General features: G+C 41.0%; 1 long non-coding RNA gene across 1 annotated transcript in view; it reads left to right on the plus strand.

Annotated features, from left to right (window-relative positions):
- Positions 1-6,266: 6,266 nt before the first annotated feature.
- LOC132316974 (uncharacterized) overlaps positions 6,267-17,092 on the plus strand; it is a 38,609-nt gene continuing 27,783 nt past the window's right edge. The window contains exon 1 of the long non-coding RNA XR_009483968.1: positions 6,267-6,363. This is a non-coding gene — a long non-coding RNA (uncharacterized LOC132316974). The remainder of the gene's footprint in view (positions 6,364-17,092) is intronic.

Raw genomic sequence — 17,092 nt, forward strand, 5'->3', positions numbered from 1 at the left:
GGTTACATTGTTTTCTGCAGAAAAGAGCGAGAGAAAGAAATAAATCCAGCGCAGAAGTACTGAGAATTCATGTACAGCGTCATACAGTATATAGTTTCTTTGTGTTCTGCCAATACGTATTTCAATTTAAAATGTCTTGAGGCTGGTTGGGGCTATTTCTATAGAGAGAGGACCAAAGTATACAGTGTATTGGCTTCCATTTTGCTGTTTTTGGACAGTCAGGGCTGCTTTCCATTTCCTACGATGTTCCAATATAACTAAATCACATCTACTCTGTAATGGAGGCTTCTGAGACCTGGGGCTTCTGTAAAATGTAAAAGAGCAAAGTAGTATTTATACAGTATAATATTTTGATTCGCTAATGAGCTGTGAGGTGGGTGTTATCATGAACTACTGTGCAGCAAGAAAGGTTCCTAAAACACGCATCAACTTACTCCATCTCCGAATCATTGCAGATAACACAGTGTTTAGTTTCTAATTAGACTTGTGTTGTGCTAATTCTCATGAGTAGTGTAAGTGATTGACGTTCTGCGTTTCACTGGCAAGTACCAGAGCAGCTGACTTCGGCTCGATGATGAAGCCCGCATACAGCTGCTGAGAAAAGCAAGCCCTTCGGAGAACCTGATTTGCAAGATTAACACACACGGATTGGTACGGCCTTGTTCTGAGGGGGAAGGGGGAAATAAGGCGCAGAGTCTTGATTTAGGCTAACGATATTCTAGTACTAAAAGGATTAGGAAAGAAATGTTTAACTGAAAAAAAACCCCAAACCTGTGCATAATGGTTCACAAATTATTTATTTACTTTGGATAGTCCTTTGCACTACTTCTTAGGAGGGGGTGAGCATTATTCTTCTTCCGTGGCTCAGTCCCCTGTATTTAAAATACAGACAGTTTGTCCTAACTCCTGTTTTCTGTACATGTGAGTAATAAGTGTAACCTTCAAGGCAGAATCTTGTGAACTATTTCTTGATGGAACATGCCAGAGCAGCATAGGCGTTTTACATGGCTAGAATTACTTCTGAATAATTTTTGCTAGCATGTTTTCTTTGTGACCATCTCAAGTCAGTATTTTTGGTAGTGCAGTTCCACTGTGGAAATAAAAATTGCAGTACGGATCTGATATAGACGGTCTCATTGAACTAGATTGGGTTATTGTAAGGTACGTCTTCTAACTTAAACTCTCCAGTCAGGTCCGAATCCCTTCGGTCGGTTTCTAAACGTTGAGTTCGGCTTTTCAGAATCATCGTAGTAATTGCATTCAGCACTAATAAAGACTGTGCCTGTGGCTCTTGGATGTTATTCCTGTAGCGTTTGAGTTTTTCACAGCCTGTAAAGCCTTACTCATTTCAACCATTGAAAGTACCCTGTGAGGTAAAGCAGTACTGTTATTCTGTTTTATGGACTGGAGACAAATGGCCACGGTTAGGTCCCAGGTACGTGCTACGGTTACAGGCAAGGGGCTGGCTTGGGAGTGGTGTTTTCTCAGGATGATCAAGCTGTGGCTTGCGGCAAATCCCATCTGCCCTCTCCGCGTGCGGTGTCAGAGGCCCTTCCAGGAACAGGCTCCTCGGGTGATTTATCTGCGTGAGGTTGCGGGTACCGGATCACTGGAAGGGCAGATGGGACACACGATGGCAGACTTGAACTAGCTGCCTTTGGCAGAGAACAGATCTATGGAGTATGATAGTCAACTTCAAGGGTCGGAATTTCTATTTAACTGGTATTCCTTGTGGATTTCATCAGCCAGTCTAGTGTAAATAGCAGTGGTACTCTGCAGCTGTTGGATTTTCAGAATTGCGAGGTGTGCGCTAGAGGCTGCAAAGGGTGTGTTTGTACAAATCATGAAACAAATAAAGGTATTTGCTTTTGTCTGTGTGCTTCGGCCTGCCAGCGATACTTTTTTTGCAGTCTGTGTAAATAAAGGTCTGATTTTGCTTTGTCAGTTGATGTTGGGGTGATTTAAGTTAGACTTGAAAGCCTCAACAATATCCCAGGTAATAAAACCTTAATCATGAAGTAAGAATGATCAAATTTCTCATCTGCTGGGTAAAGGAAGCAAACCTCCCATTTACTTCCCCTCTGACCCCCATTTCTTTTTTGTCTCTCTCAGAAAATGTAAAAAGAAGGCTCTGGACCTTGTGAGAGCATTAGGAAACTTGGAAAGAAAAAAATCATGTGGCATAACCTCTCACTTGACCCAACTATGGTCGACATGTTTTAAGTATATGAAATTGCAAACTGCTCACGCTTTATTATACTGAGTAAAGATCTGCTGCTGCTTTCTTTGAAGATGAAACTTGTCTTGGACTTCACTGGCAGTGGAATCAGGCTTGCTACAGATCCATGTTGTAGATTAGGTCATTTGCTTATGTTTCGGTTACGGTGTTTTTTCCAGTTTCTCTTCCACCGCTGTTCTGTTAAAGTAGTGCAGCTGGCTGCAGGGTGTAGGCATTGAAAGGGCTGGGGCATTAAAAATAGAAGCTTTGGGTCTTTTTCAATAGTCAAACAAATTTTTATATCCCAAGTGCAGTATTTCATGTTGCCCAAGGAAAAGGATATTGTTCGCTGCACTTTAAATAACGCAAAAGCTATTCCATCGCTCCTTGAAACCAGTGGCAAAACTCCACTTGCTTTCAGTGGGAATTTGCAAAAGACCCGTGATGCAGTTTCTGTCAGAGTAGAAGAAAGCTGTGAGTCCACAGTACCGTGCAAACGTAAAATGCATACGTTCCCTTTCGGTTTTAGTATCACTGATTCTTTGGTTACTTTCTTCAGAGAATATGGAAGTGGTTGGTCACAGAAGATAGCTGTAACAAGGATTGCTGAAACACCCCTGTTCCTCCAGACGGTTGAAGGGATGACCTGTAAAACAAGAATTTGCTGGCTGTAGAAAACTAACCTGATGACTGCGTAGGACATTGCAGTCAGGACTCGCTGTTAAAGCGCTTGCCCTGCCCGTTCAGCAAAACATTGATGCAAAAGGGGAGCAACTGTGGACATTAGGAAGAAGCAATCATATCATGTCTATTCTAGTTACCACCATGTCTTAAAAGAGAGGGACAATGAAACTCGGATTTTACAGCTAGAGATATATGATCCCTCTCAACTTGGTGTCATATTATGTGCATGTTTCGGAGAGAAACTGCTCTGTTTTTGGAGGAAGAATCCCATAAACCCGTTACTCAGGCACTTGGATGTCATCCAGAGAAAGGCGTGAAGTGTGTGACTGCATTCCTACCTGCTAGTATTTTGTCTGAGTTTGTATTAGAGCATAGGGAGGGAAGGACCACCTTCTTTTCCCGGGTGTTTCCTTCAATTTGGAAGGTGAAGTGTCAGCTACTGTTTGAATGTATAACAATCACCAATAAATCTCTAAATATTTGCCCTAATGAACTAATGTATCCTGAGTAAGGCAAAGCAGAGATTGAAATGCAAGAACTTCAAGGAAGAGGTCTCTCTCTTTAAAGTGAGTTTTCCATTGGGCTTCAGGACACGAGGTGACAGGCACAAACCTGGTCATAGGAAGTTCCATCTAAACATGAGGAGGACCTTCTTTCCTTTGAGGGTGGCAGAGCACTGGAACAGGCTGCCCAGGGGGGTTGTGGAGTCTCCTTCTCTGGAGGATACTCGCCTGGATGCATTCCTGCGCAACCTGCTCCAGGTGACACTGCTCTGGCGGGGTTGGACCAGATGATCTCCAGAGGTCCCTTCCAACCCCTGTCATTCTGTGAGTCTGGGATTCCCCGCCAGGAGACAGCAGAAGTTTGGCTGCCCCAGAGGCTGTTCTTTGTGCGCTTGCTGCTCCCTGTGCCTGAGCAGCCGTGCGAAGGAGAACCCAACAGCGAGCCTTCTCCATCGCTGTGGCTTCTGTGAAGGGAGGAACGTGTAGATAAACGTACCTTCCAGATACCCACCTCAGCAGCACGGCAGGAAAAAGAAATTTCTCATGTTCTCTCCACGTGAGATCGTCCTTAAAATTCTCCAGAACAATGAGGCTTCTCTGCAGCTGTGAAGAGCCCGAGGGCCTTGTCAGGCATTCTTGCACTTCTCAGCTTATTCTGTTGCACCTTGATAGAGATAAGGCTAATTATTAGATCCTCAGCTTTAGACTCCCTGCAGTTACTCGACGTACAGAGTCTTCTTTATCTATCCTTTTCCACTCTAGCCTTACAGTTTACTTTAATGAGATTATATACTTGCTGCTAATGGCAGAATTTGGCTACCAGGAAAGGACATGGTTTTGAACTCCGTGGGATGTTACTGATGTGTAAATCGTCTGATCTCTTCCAAATAGTGGCCGCTCCATCACTTGCCGCAATATACCTTGCCTTAAGATTTGAAAATAATTAGTGATTTTGGGTGGTCAGCTTCAGGAATCTTCAAAGGGACCCCAAATCCTCAGAAATTGCTGTTAGGGAAGATTGTATCTTCTAAAATCACATTGCCCCAAGTTTTGAAAGTTTCAGGCTTGCATCAATATTCATGAGAGATCTGAGCTCAGTGATATTTAATGAAAGAATACCTTTATGGCAAGTACTTTCCATGCACAATAGATGCATTTTAGAACCCATTTGAAACGTACATGTAGATCCTGATGTTACCAGAAAAGTAAAACTAAGCAAACAGCAGCATTTGAAACTGGGAACTAACATGTCAGTCTCCTGCTGCTGGAAGTGGATTCGAGTATGGTGCGTGCTGCTGTGTGAGCTTTGCCCACGTAACGCATCAGTCTGCCACGTGCTGCAATCGGGATCGGGTGATAAGGAGAGGTGGAGACAGAAGCAGGGGGTAGCGGAGCCTTGGACTGGTGCCCGTCACAGGCCCGTGGTAGTGCCTGGCTGGCAGGGCGGCTTATCTTCGATGACCGCTGACACTCATCCAGATGTTTTCTGAAGGTAGAAGAAACTTAAGGATTGTACACAACTACTAGTTGTAATTTGGAATATGTATTTTTTTAACAATCCAGTCACTTGCAGTAGATATGAGAGTAAGGAGTGTTAAAACTCAGATCATGCCAATTGTTATTTTTTAAGAGAAACGTGAACCTTAAAACGAGACGGCGTGTCGGCAGTAACTGCTGATGTAGGTCAGTTGGCGCAACCCGGCGAGAAGCAGTTACGATACACATGAGATGACTGTCCTAACCAGGTGACCTCCGGTGACAGAGTGTTCCGGTCCTGCACCGGGTATGTCTGCTGTGCACTCTGTACCGCAGGCTGGTGGGATTTGGAGGAAGCAGTGAGAAGGAGAATACATTTTATTTGATGTTCAGGATTTTGTTTTGAGGAGGCCATAGGCGAGTTGCTTCAGCCAGGGAAAGGCTCACAGTGGCCTGAGGTCTGAGGGTGTTAGAGGGGAAGACAGGTTTTGGTTTGGGTTTGCAAAAGGTGAGGGGGATGAAGGAAAATACAGAAGAACTACTGAGGTATACTTTGGATGTTCTGTGACATTTTCATTCTCATCCACATCTATGTGTAGTTGCAATATTTGTGTGTATTGATTTCTCTCTATGTGAACATCAGTGAACTGACTCACAAAAATAGAACAAACATTTTATTACTGGCCTGGAGTGAAGAGGGTTCTCTGGTGTTTATTCTAATGAACTTAAAGATACTTCACAGAGATTTTTAGACACGCAGCCACCAAATTCTCTGCATGTATGAACTGGCACAGCATCACTCTACTCAATGCAAGCTTATGCAAGTTTATGTGGCAGATGATTTGGCCTCAGTGTACAACAAATGGTTTGTTTCTCATTCTCCCAATTCCTGAGTAACCAATAGAGGGAAAGTTTTCATTAGGTTTTGAGGGTAGTTTTGCTATAATGTGTATACTCCGGGTGAGTAGTCCCAAGCCAGTGAGGTGTCTGTATATCGTAACGGCAATGTTGTTCTCAAACTAATAGGCTTTTCTGGTTCAGCTGAAGAAGGGGAGAAGGAGAGGGGTTGGCAAAGAAGCCGCTGAATCCAGCAAAGTGTCGAGCACTGCCAATAGCCGTGGGGGCAGCTCAGTTCAAAAAGTTCAAAACCACTGCTTAAAGGAACAGCGCAAATATTTTTCATCCTTTTCTATGAAATGACATGGTTTGTTTACTGTTTCTTGTTTATCTGCTCTGCATGATATGTCACATTTATCAGTAAAACAGACTGTAGGGGGTAACAGTACTTAAATGTTTATTTTATGATGTTTTGGCTTTTGCTGTGTTTGTTCTGCATTTTCTGACTAAATTCATACTCAGCTTTTTCCTCTGCTGTTACAGCGTAGCTGTCTCAGGCTGCCCCTAAAAAGATGAAGTAGTAGTCTGGCAAGATGAACTCAAGACACAAAGAAGACATTCGAGACTGATCTGCGAGGTGTTCAGGTATTTGCGCTTTCGTTATGTATCCCAGTAATTGGTGCACGATGTGGTGTACTCTGCGGTTTATGCACTTGAAGGAGAATGTTCTCGTTAACTCACGCAAGGTGGTGATAAAACGACATAAAATAAATGAAGTAGTAACAAGAAGGATTAAAGCTGTTTAGTCAAAATGCCACCATGCAACTTAAAGGTGAAGCTAGGGTTGAAAAGGTACTGTGTCAGAGTTACAGCTCAAAGTTCAATACACGCTCATGCTTCTGGATGTTCCATCACATCTGTCACCTAAGGCAGGTTTTACCGTCTGTTACTACCCAGAGCATCGATGGCCATCGGAGAAACGGTGGAGAAAGTGGATTCTTTCCTGACATTCACTGGAGCAAAGTGAACGGGCTCTCCTCTGCTGATAGTCTAAGGCACTATAGAACTCTCAGTGACCTCAGGAATTAGATCCTGGGAACTGTGTAAGCCCTGGGTTAGGCCTGCAGTGAGGGTGAAATTCATTTTGGTTCCTAGAGTTGACAGAAGGTCCTGTGTACCTTTTGCCAGGCCTCAAGGATTTCAGTGAGATTGAAATAGTGTGTATGTCCTGTATACAGTTGAAAGGAAATAAGGCATTTGTAGTTCTTCCCAGTGCAGAAATGGGACTTCCTAGTTGGATAGCAAGGGCAATCTAGAGAAAGACTGTAAATTTCTAGATTATAGGAAAATAGATTTTTGTTTTATGAGTACAGGGAAAAGTAGTACAGGTCTGTTCCGTCTATGTTACGTGTCTTTGAAGCAAAGAGAACAATTGTGTGATTACTTTTCAAAGCTCCTTCTGAGCAGGTGATGACAGACGTGCTATAGATGTGCAAACTGATAACTTAATAGCAACAAGTAATTACATACATTTTTGTATTATGATAACAGTGTAGAGATATTGACTGTACACAGCTAGGTCCCTTTATAGCTGATGAATTCAGTGAAGCAAATGGGATTGCTAACAGGTAAGAGTTGTGTTTGCAGAATGCATCAATACAAAGTGCATTCAGAGAAAACGTTTTACTCGTATAGTCATTACAATCTTACATTTTCTCATTACAATCATTAAATTGTTACAATTAACTTTGCAAATTATTGTTCGTAATTAAATATTTTAAACAAAACCACAAAAGCAGAGGTACCTCCTAAGGGTATATATTTAACCGTTATGTCACTAATATGTGAAAAACCACTCTTGTTAAATGTTACACTATATGTGACTGTCTGAAAAGCAAAGAGGAGTAAACAGCAGAGTCACTCTGAGTATTATTTTAATTCCTGAACCACACACTGTATCAGCTTCCAGATATTTATTCAAGTTCGTATTTTATTATGTGTGCATTCCCGTGGTTTTGGCAGTGTGTTCGTAGACAGTATTGATATACTCTTTCAGATTTTGCTACCAAACTGCTTCTTTGACAGTGCAGTTTGCTTCACCTGAGTGAGCCTCAGATAACTCATATGCAAAATTGATACTAAATCCCAGAGCACCAGGTTTTGCTACATGTAATACAGTTGTAACACATGGACCAGTGAATGATGGTGTAGCATAAAAGTAATAGTACTTTTCATTTCAGTATTTTGCCTTCACTGTCTGGGTTTTTGTAACATTGGTCCTCCGATGCAAGTAGTTGCTAAGCAGCGGCATTGCAAAATGCAGAGGCAGTGGTGGAAACTCTTGCTTTTCTTCCAAGTGTTTTTGAACCTTGAGTCAGATCATTGGCCTTCAGAAACATCCTCTCTTTGGAGCTACAGTTCTCTCCGTAAGACCAGGAAACTGCTGTCAGAATCTCCTAATGTAGATTTAGAAAAGGTTTCTCTTCAACTTTGAAGAGTGATACTATTTTCCTATAAGAAGATTAATTGCATCTAAATCATTTTAACTTTTAAGCCTTTTGAAAGTAAGTACGCTCATGATTAAAAAGTGTTTAACTACTCAGTTATGCAGTTCCTTCAGAGGAGTTAACACTCTAAGACAGGAGAAATGAGCCTTACACAAATTTTATTGACAATAGATAGGAAGAATAGTGCCTGAGAACATTCTGTAACCTGAAATTAAGCACTAATTCTGTACTCAAAGGTGATAGTCAAATCAAACATCCAGTACTGACCTTACTTAATATTCTAAAAACTCGTATTTATGAGGAAAATAGGCTTAACTTTGAATTTCAGGTTGTGATCGTTCCAGTACTTCTAATTCACTCAAAATAAGAAAAATCTGAAAGTCAGATTTTCTTCTTAGAAATTTCAAACTATGTATGATTTGAATAACTATGAGTAACAAGCTGCTTTAGAAAGGAAGATTTTTTTTTTCCTTCTTTGCAGAAAAAATTACACTTAATACTCGTTGCAAACCTTTCATGTTTCTAACTCTATCCCAATACACTATTTTCTAAATAAATTATGATTATAATATAACAAAGCTACTTACAAGTGTTGCTGTATTTGAGAGATGCAGGTTTTAATTCATTTTGCTTTTCACAGGAGTACTTTATTTCACAAATTTTCTGTAATTTTGGGACCTGAAAAACTTGAAATCAGTATATTATCACAGTCAGTATTTGTAGAAGATGATGGCGTTTTAAAAGGAACTTTTCCTAATTGGAAAACTTTGCAAAACTCTCAAAACCCTACTCCTCCTCATTCCAGAACACTCTGCACTGACTATAGGAAGAGTTAGTATCAAAATACTAATAGAGAATATGCTACGGGATTATTCCCGTTAATTGTGTTAACCACTTTCGTTCCTGTTTGCTGCATCTCGTAACCAAGGCAATGGTTTGAGAAAGTGCAGGCGTATTGGTTACTTTTTTTGAACATTGATTCTGTGTTGCGTGCTGACAGTGATGTCTGGCTGCTGTTAAGTTGATGGTGATGTTTGGATGCCTTTGTTTCAGAATGACGGCTTTGCCCCTGTTAAGCAGCCCAGGCATGAGCAGCTCCTACTGCAAAATGGAGACGAGGCAGCAGTGGTTAGTTGAGCGGCAGCTGTAAAATCTAAAATACAATGAAGACACAGGGGAGGAAGAAAATAAAAAATTAAGACGTGATGATGATTTAGTTGACAGCCTTCATGTTGGAAGTTCCTGAGCTCGTGGTCTGAAAGTTTGGTTTCCTTGATAACGTTCAAAAACATGAATTGATTTTTTTTTCTTCCTTTTTCTTTTTTCTTTTTACCTGGAGGCAGGGCATTCATTGGACATAAGTAGCATGTATTGAACAGTAATGTGGGGAGGGAAGAGGGTTGCAGATGTGAATTAAGCCGGAGTTACAATGACTCATAACTGACAACAAAACACCCAAGAAGAGACAAGAGACAGGCTGAGATGAAATGAGACAAGCTATGAAAGAAGGGGCAGATTTATGAGTTATCGGCCTACAGATGGAATGTGAAGATATATGAGTGGAGAATGAGATCATCACGGAGAAGTATGCTAGGGGAAAAGGAGGGGGTTCACAGGACAGATCCCAGTAGCCTCTTGCGGATAGTGGGAGGATTGATTTAAGCCACAGGAAAATTAGTATTAAAAATGATATAAAGATGGGTTAGATCCCAAACCTCAGAGGGGCTTGATTTTTCTCTCACTACACTTCAAAAAAACCAAGAAGCAACAGTTAAGATGACCCTGAGCTTCCAGCAGTATGTGGAGACCATGCGCCTTGATGGTAATCCCACCTAGCTAAAATCGCATAAACATGCTTTCAATGTTGGTAATGCAAGGCAATTTTCAGCATTTTAAGGAAACTGCTGCATTGCTTAGAATAAAGACAGGAGGCAAAATTCTCGCCTTCAATCTAAACAATGCGGTAGTTTTCTTAAAACGTTAAAATTTGCCTTTCATTTCTGAAACTGAAAGCATGTTTCCAAGTAACTATGTCCTTTGTGCTACACTGCAGCCAAAGCATTTCTTATGGATTGTAAGTGGTGGAATTGATTGTCAAGTCGATTTGAATGAAATTTCAGTTGGCACAATTATAATCCATTTCAAGGTTCAGCATCTGCAAATTTCCACCTAAAAGATGAAAATAAATACTTGGCTGCTCATGGAGTGTTAAATGGCACATACAGATCTGTGAAGTTTCTGTGTTACTTTAGTCGCGTCCCTCGCCCCTTATCTAATTTTGTTCTCATATCCTGTAAGGAGTGATTAGGAGGATCTGTTCAGAGAAGTGCACAGAAGTCTGGTTTTTAGCTGAATCTGCAGAATCAGTTGGCAGTCTCATGAGAACAACTTTTCTGGTGGAATTTCTTTTTACATCTGATGCTGGTAGGAATAGATAGGAATTGGGAAGAGACAAAAGAGTCTTTCTCACAGATTCAATCATTTTTGCTCCGTGTCTTAGCCAAGAATGGTAGGGAACATCTGTGCTGATGGTCAGATTGAATTAAAAGCCGTTAAACTCGGTAACTGGTGGGGAGAACTTGAGGTAATCAATAAAGCAGTTTCAATTTTGTTGAATGTCTTTAACTTTTTGTTTGAAATCTAATTTTGAATACAGAAGTGAACTACACTAAAAATTCATGAAACCGCTAATATTCTAAAACTGTATCTGGAGCTATTTAGTTTTGGGTGGAACTGGAAAAAAATAGATAGTTTTTTTTTTCCCTAAAACAGGAAAATTGAATAATGCTGAAACACTTCTGCTCAATTTGAGTCAGTAGGCTGCGACAGGATTTGGTTAAGCCTCCGTCTGTAATATTTTACATTTTGTTTAACTATTGCTGATCATTCACTCAACAGCAATGTGCAAGGAGCAGGACTTCCCTTTAGGAAGGGCTGGAACATCTAAGCGTCAGAACAAGCATGTGAGCTTGGTCCCAGGACTCATCCAGCTGCAAGTGGGTTGTCCAGCCGCTCGGACTGTCACCTGTCCTCGGCACTGGCCAAAACCAAATGCCTAAGGACGTGCGTAAGAACAAGGAAATTGTCTATCATGTTTCTACTAAGTAATGCCTTGGGTTTCAGCCATCCCAGAGACGTACGCAGCCAGGCATAGTTTTTTTCTATTTAGTAACCGCAGTGGATTTCTATTCTGTAAACTTGTGCGGTCTCCCTTTGAGCCCTGCAAACTCGGAGCATCCGCGTTGTTCTGTAGCAAGGAGTCCCACAGCTTAACACGCGTGTTATGAACAGCCACTTCCTTTTTGTTTGTTTTGCAACCACCTCCTGCTAGTTCGTGATGGAAGGATGCTTTATGGAATCTGACAGCAAAGCTGGAAAAGGATTACGGAGGTTATATTTTTGAAATGTGATTCATGTTTGGAAGTTAGATGAGTGTGGTAGATAGAACACAGTTAAGTAATCCAGGACAGGGTAGCCTTGTAAATGAAATAACTACTAACCTAAAAGGTCTGTACTTCAAGAGAAATTATGTCTTAGCAGCCATATCAGTTATAAGCATGGGCATATTTGGTAGCAGCAGAAAAACTCATGATAGGCTCCAGTTAAAGGAAGTATTTAAGCATATGTTTAAATCCACTGCCGTGTTTCATGCTAAGTATATGCTAGGGTATTTTTCTGAGTCTGGGTGTATTCTTGAGGTGCCTCTCTATTTCTAAAATGTAATGCTCCTGGAACGTGTTTCTTTTTTTTTTAATGTTTGCTTGATAATCACCATATGCTTTTAACTTTTTTATCATTTGATGTGTGTTGGATAGCCTTCGTTTTGTGTAGAGCACTGATCCTGATTGGGATTTCATTGCAATCGATGTGTTCAGTGATAAGAGAGAGAAGTGGGAAGAGGAGAGGAAAGGTGCATGATGAATCCTACCATTTAAAGACGATAGGAAGAACAAGAATCATCAGTCTGTTACATACTGAGACACAAGATCTCCTTGGAATGAGCTAATAAATGCTTAAATACTACTTAGCTAGACAAAGGCAATCAGAAAGACTTTAAGAGTTAAATTGTCAAATTTTCCACCCTGTTTGATGGTACCTTTTCTTTCCTGGTAGGACCAGTGTTTTATAAACACAGCCGTGGTTAATGAGTTAGGACATTGCCAGAAGTCACAAGGTGTGTTTAAGGTTAGACTGTTCTTAAACTCTTTTGGGCATAACACTAGAACTCATATAATGTACTACAGGTTCCACGTAGCTTCTGCCCATCACCGAACCCTCAGGTTATGGGTTAAAAAGAGGGAGCGGATTTATCTATCCTTCAGAACGGGCGTAGCGCAGAGTTGGAAATGAGCAAGTTGCAACTGCCTGAGCTGCTCTTTGTCCTCAGATGTGGTCACGCCTTTGTAGCATCTTCTGTTAAATAAAAAGAAGAGCTCTTTGCTGTCTTTGTAAAACACATTAAGAACTTCAAATGGAAAGCAATGGAAAGAGCAAAGTATTAAAATTACTATTTACCCACCGAGTTTTGCAGACTGCTAAGATTACGCTTACAAAACCAAATGACCAGCCGAACAAACATGCAAAATCATGATACTGAGAGACTGATTTTAACAAAATCACCATAAAGTCTTGCTGAGTGCGGGATTTCTTCTTACTAGATTTAATTTTGAGAAGGTTCCTTAATGCAAACAGACTTAGCACCTTTTAGTCCACTGAAACTGAGCCATCTTAAATGTCAAATCTTCTTTTTGGCCAATTATTATAGTAAATACAATGTATGACATTACGTTACGTAAAGTGGTATTCTTCAATGAGTCTTATAGTAGAGTTCCAGGTTAAAAGTCAAGACGAGCTGTGTGTAGTACAGTATTTGATCATCTATATCCTAAATTCCTTTTATGCAGAGATAAAGCCAGAACAGAAAGCTGGACTTTGAAAAATGCTCAGCTCTATTGGCCCTGAGCTATTCCAAGTATCTGATCATAAGAATTGAGGCAGGAACCAGTTGAAGCTGAGCTTGCTTGAAAATCTGACATCAGTGGTGGGCTTTTAGCACTGCAAAATAGAGAAGCTGTTCTGAAAATCTGTTTCAGTGCAGGAGATAAACCTGGATGCTCAAGCTTAATCCAGTGTTTTAAACACAACAAGTTTCTGGGGTTTTGGTAAGTTTTTTAAGAGGCAGACGGTAAAGGGGAAGGAAACAGAAAGAATAAAAAGCCATCATAACGATGGAGAGGAATAAAGACAACAGGAGGGAAGATGTAAGAAAATGCCATGGACAGTACATTGCAGGCAGTGGAAGACGGAACCCATGAAAAGAGATGTGAAAAGTAGCTTGAGATGCCAGAAGAGGTAAAAAATGGGAGTTATTATTCCTGCAGTGTGTTCCTGCTGAGCAGAAATCAGAAGGAAACTGTGAGGATCAATACATTCAGAAAATGGTACTGCCCATCAAGACATCATAAAAGGACACCTAAACCCCACCGTTACGGGATTGGCGTGGGCCGGCAATGACCAGCTTCGTTGTATTAGGAAGATCACCGATAGCTATATTTTTCAGAGAAGGTAGGAAATCAGTTTATTTCTAAATCGAATTGGCAGAATACTGTTATAATCAAAATAAATGCAGCCTGAGCAAAAAAATCTCAAATATCACCTTCTAAAATCAGTGACTTTATACATCTTCCAGAGGGCATGTATGTCTCGTGTATGCTCAGTGTTCGTACTGATACAGTGGAATTATCTTAACACGGAATACTTAAGTAATTCTGTTAATTTTCTTTCTTGAAGCTGTTTGCTGCATTTCAGACAGGTTAAAATGGCGTGTTTTTCTCACTCTTGGGACTGACATTCAGCTTTCCTATTATGTCTTATTAAAGGCTCTGTCAAGTTTGAAAATCAGTAATGTTAAAATAACAACAACGTCTAGAGAGAGAGGCACGATATGCTTTAGTTTTCCAGCCTGTTAGTAAGTGAAGAGTGGGAGGGAAGGCAGGGTTCACCACGGGACTGAAGGCTACTTTAGTCCCTTCTTTAACTGCAAAGGGGAAAAAAATGTTTATTTTTTAGAGAACAGCCTGTATTTGTATGTACTCAAAATACTGATTGATTTGCTGGTATTATTGACAGACACGGCATGCATTTCAAGGCATTGAACAACAATTGGCAGTAATTCTGTTTTCCTTTGTGCAGATAATTAAGGCACACAAACAGCTGTCTGGCAAACATTAGCGCTCTACTACCTGGTCCCAGGGGAGCAGAGGCAAGGCAGGAGTGATTTGACCAAGCACTGCAGTTACTAGATGGCAGAACTGGGGCTAGAAGCAAATCTTAACCAAGCCCTTTATGAGAAAGTGATGTATGTTATGACTGAGGAGGATGGATGCATAGTGGTTATACTTATGACATCTCATACAGTGTGCTACGCAAATGCAGACGAGAAAGTCGTTTTATGTGTAGAGAAAAAGGACACAGCTGTGCTAAATGCTTGACAAACATACAATAAGAGGAATCCTCAACTCGGCACTGCTCAGTCTTAACTAGCTAAAAGAGACGGAAGTCTCCTGTAAATTTCTTTTAAACCAAAAAACAAGGTAAGCACTGTTCCCACTGAGCAAGATTTAAGCACGTGTCTTGATTTTCTTCTTGAATCAAGACCATATGTATTAGTTAAAGAGGACACCTTTCAATTATAGGCGTACTTTAGTGCGATTTCTCAAAATGTGATGTACGTTGCATTATTTCACAGAATCACAGATTCGTTGAGAAGTCCAAGCTTCCTCAAACCTCATATGGTTTGTACAGTATCCTCCTCCTCTATAAATAAATAATATATGACCTTTGTACTGTAGAAGCCTAGTAAAGACCCTGGCAGGACATCACACAGTCTCTTAATATAACTTCCCAGCTATTTGTGGAACTCTGCCTCTGTGTCACTGAGAAACAGAGTTGGAGGTGACAGTTCAGATTTTGCATCCTCCTTCCGGAGGCCATTTCGATCACGCAGCCAGTTACGTATCTTACTCTGCGTTTATAGCTTAAGGAGTCATTTGCGGTTGAAAATAGTCCTGGGCACAGCGAAGATGGACATAGAGTGCAGGCAAAGGTACAGCTCTGTTACTGCTTTAAGGTACTGAAATTAAACATAAGTTCACTAGGTTTCTGATTCAGGGAAAATGATAGTAATAAATGTGATTACGTAGTTCAGTGAAGATGCAATTTAGAATGTTAAAATATTTATGTGAACTCTCAAATGCCACCCTAAGTAGGTGTTATTTTAAAATTGCATAGTCTACCAAAATAGGAATTTCCTTTCCCTACTTAGTGTCAGTTACTTGATTTTGATTACTGAAAATATTTTTCAGTTATTTTTCAATTTGCTGATTTCTCTCTGCTTAGATAAATAAACTTACAAGTTGAATGAATTTAAACTTAGAACCTTCAATACTTAAACTTCTTTCTGCTTTGATAATTAAAATGGAAAAAAACCCACAGAACAGAAATGTGTAAAATGGAGGCAGACCGTTTTCACATAGCCATGCTGTTTTCAGAGGTTCATCCACATTGCACTGTTCTGCAGTAACTTACTGATATTGGAGGAAAATACGTACCCCACTGTAGGAAGGCTTTCTTAAGTCTTTTTGTTGGGTGTCAGGGCTCAAGTAAGGTGTTTAGCCTGGGAGCATGAAGTGAGCAAACCTGAGCGTCCTATCGCACGTGCCAGTGGATTAGCTTTTGTGTGACGGAGCGGTTTTCAGACTTCATACAAATTCCGAAAGAAGAGTGGATATTTAGATCCTCTTCAGTCTTTAGAAAGACTGGCTTTCTGCCCCGCATGCGTGACCGTGCTCTCTGAGGCACCTGCCGCAGAGTTCATTCCTGTGTCCTCCTCGGGCCACCCGGCACGGCTAGCGAGCGGCGGATCTCACGCCACCCGGCTTTTTCAGCAGAGCGCGGATAATCCGCAGCCTTTGAGAGAAACGGAGGCGAAGAGGCTGCGGTCTTCTAGGCTCTTCCGTGCAGACCAGCACGTAGACCACCACAGCTAGCTTTCCTTGGTGATGGAAGTGGAAACTGGATTTGGGCGACAGACACACTCATCGCAAGGACGTTTGTTTTTCTCTTAACTGGGCTGCGGTGGTTTTTTGGTGACTGGTCAGCGTAGGCTTCTCTGAGCCGTGGGGAACCACTCGCATGCGTCATTTTAGTCGTTACGCCTAACCTTCTCAGGTCATTCCCGAATTGTGTTACTGGTGAAAAGTACAAAGTGCATTGCATTTGTCACATGCATTCTACTTCTTCAGGGCAGGAGTACGGTTCGGAAGCAGAGGTGAGACTCCAAGTTCTGTTTGCATTGCGCTATTCCAGTGACTCTTGCTGAAATAACACTAGTTCGAGTGCGGGTGGCAAAGCAGCCGCTTAATTCAATGTGGGATTCTGGAAAACGCAACAATATTTCAGGTGAAAGCAGCATATGCCATTAGCTAGTAAAAAGCAAAGATGGTGGTCATCTTGTAAACTAACTTTTCCTGGATTTTAGACAGAATTTGTGGTTTTTAAGGTTATACCTGCAGTAGCACTACGTATTAATTGGTACATTATTTAGTTTACATATTTCATCTACATCCTTGGAGCTAGAAACGGGTCTGTTAGCGTCTAGTAAGTGTCTACTCTGAGGATATTTTTGTCAATGATTAGACAAAGAAAATTGGAACTGAAGACTTCCTCTTAGACTTTGCGGTTCTTCCATCGTTTTGCTGTTGATTTAATGAACGCGCAGTGCAAAACTGCGACTGAAAACTTCGATGCCATTGAAAGGGAAACTCCGATAGGTTTTATGGATAGTTTGTTTTTCTTGCTTCCTTGTA

Source organism: Gavia stellata, chromosome 4 (genome assembly GCF_030936135.1).
Source record: "Gavia stellata isolate bGavSte3 chromosome 4, bGavSte3.hap2, whole genome shotgun sequence".
Classification (NCBI taxonomy): Eukaryota; Metazoa; Chordata; class Aves; order Gaviiformes; family Gaviidae; genus Gavia; species Gavia stellata.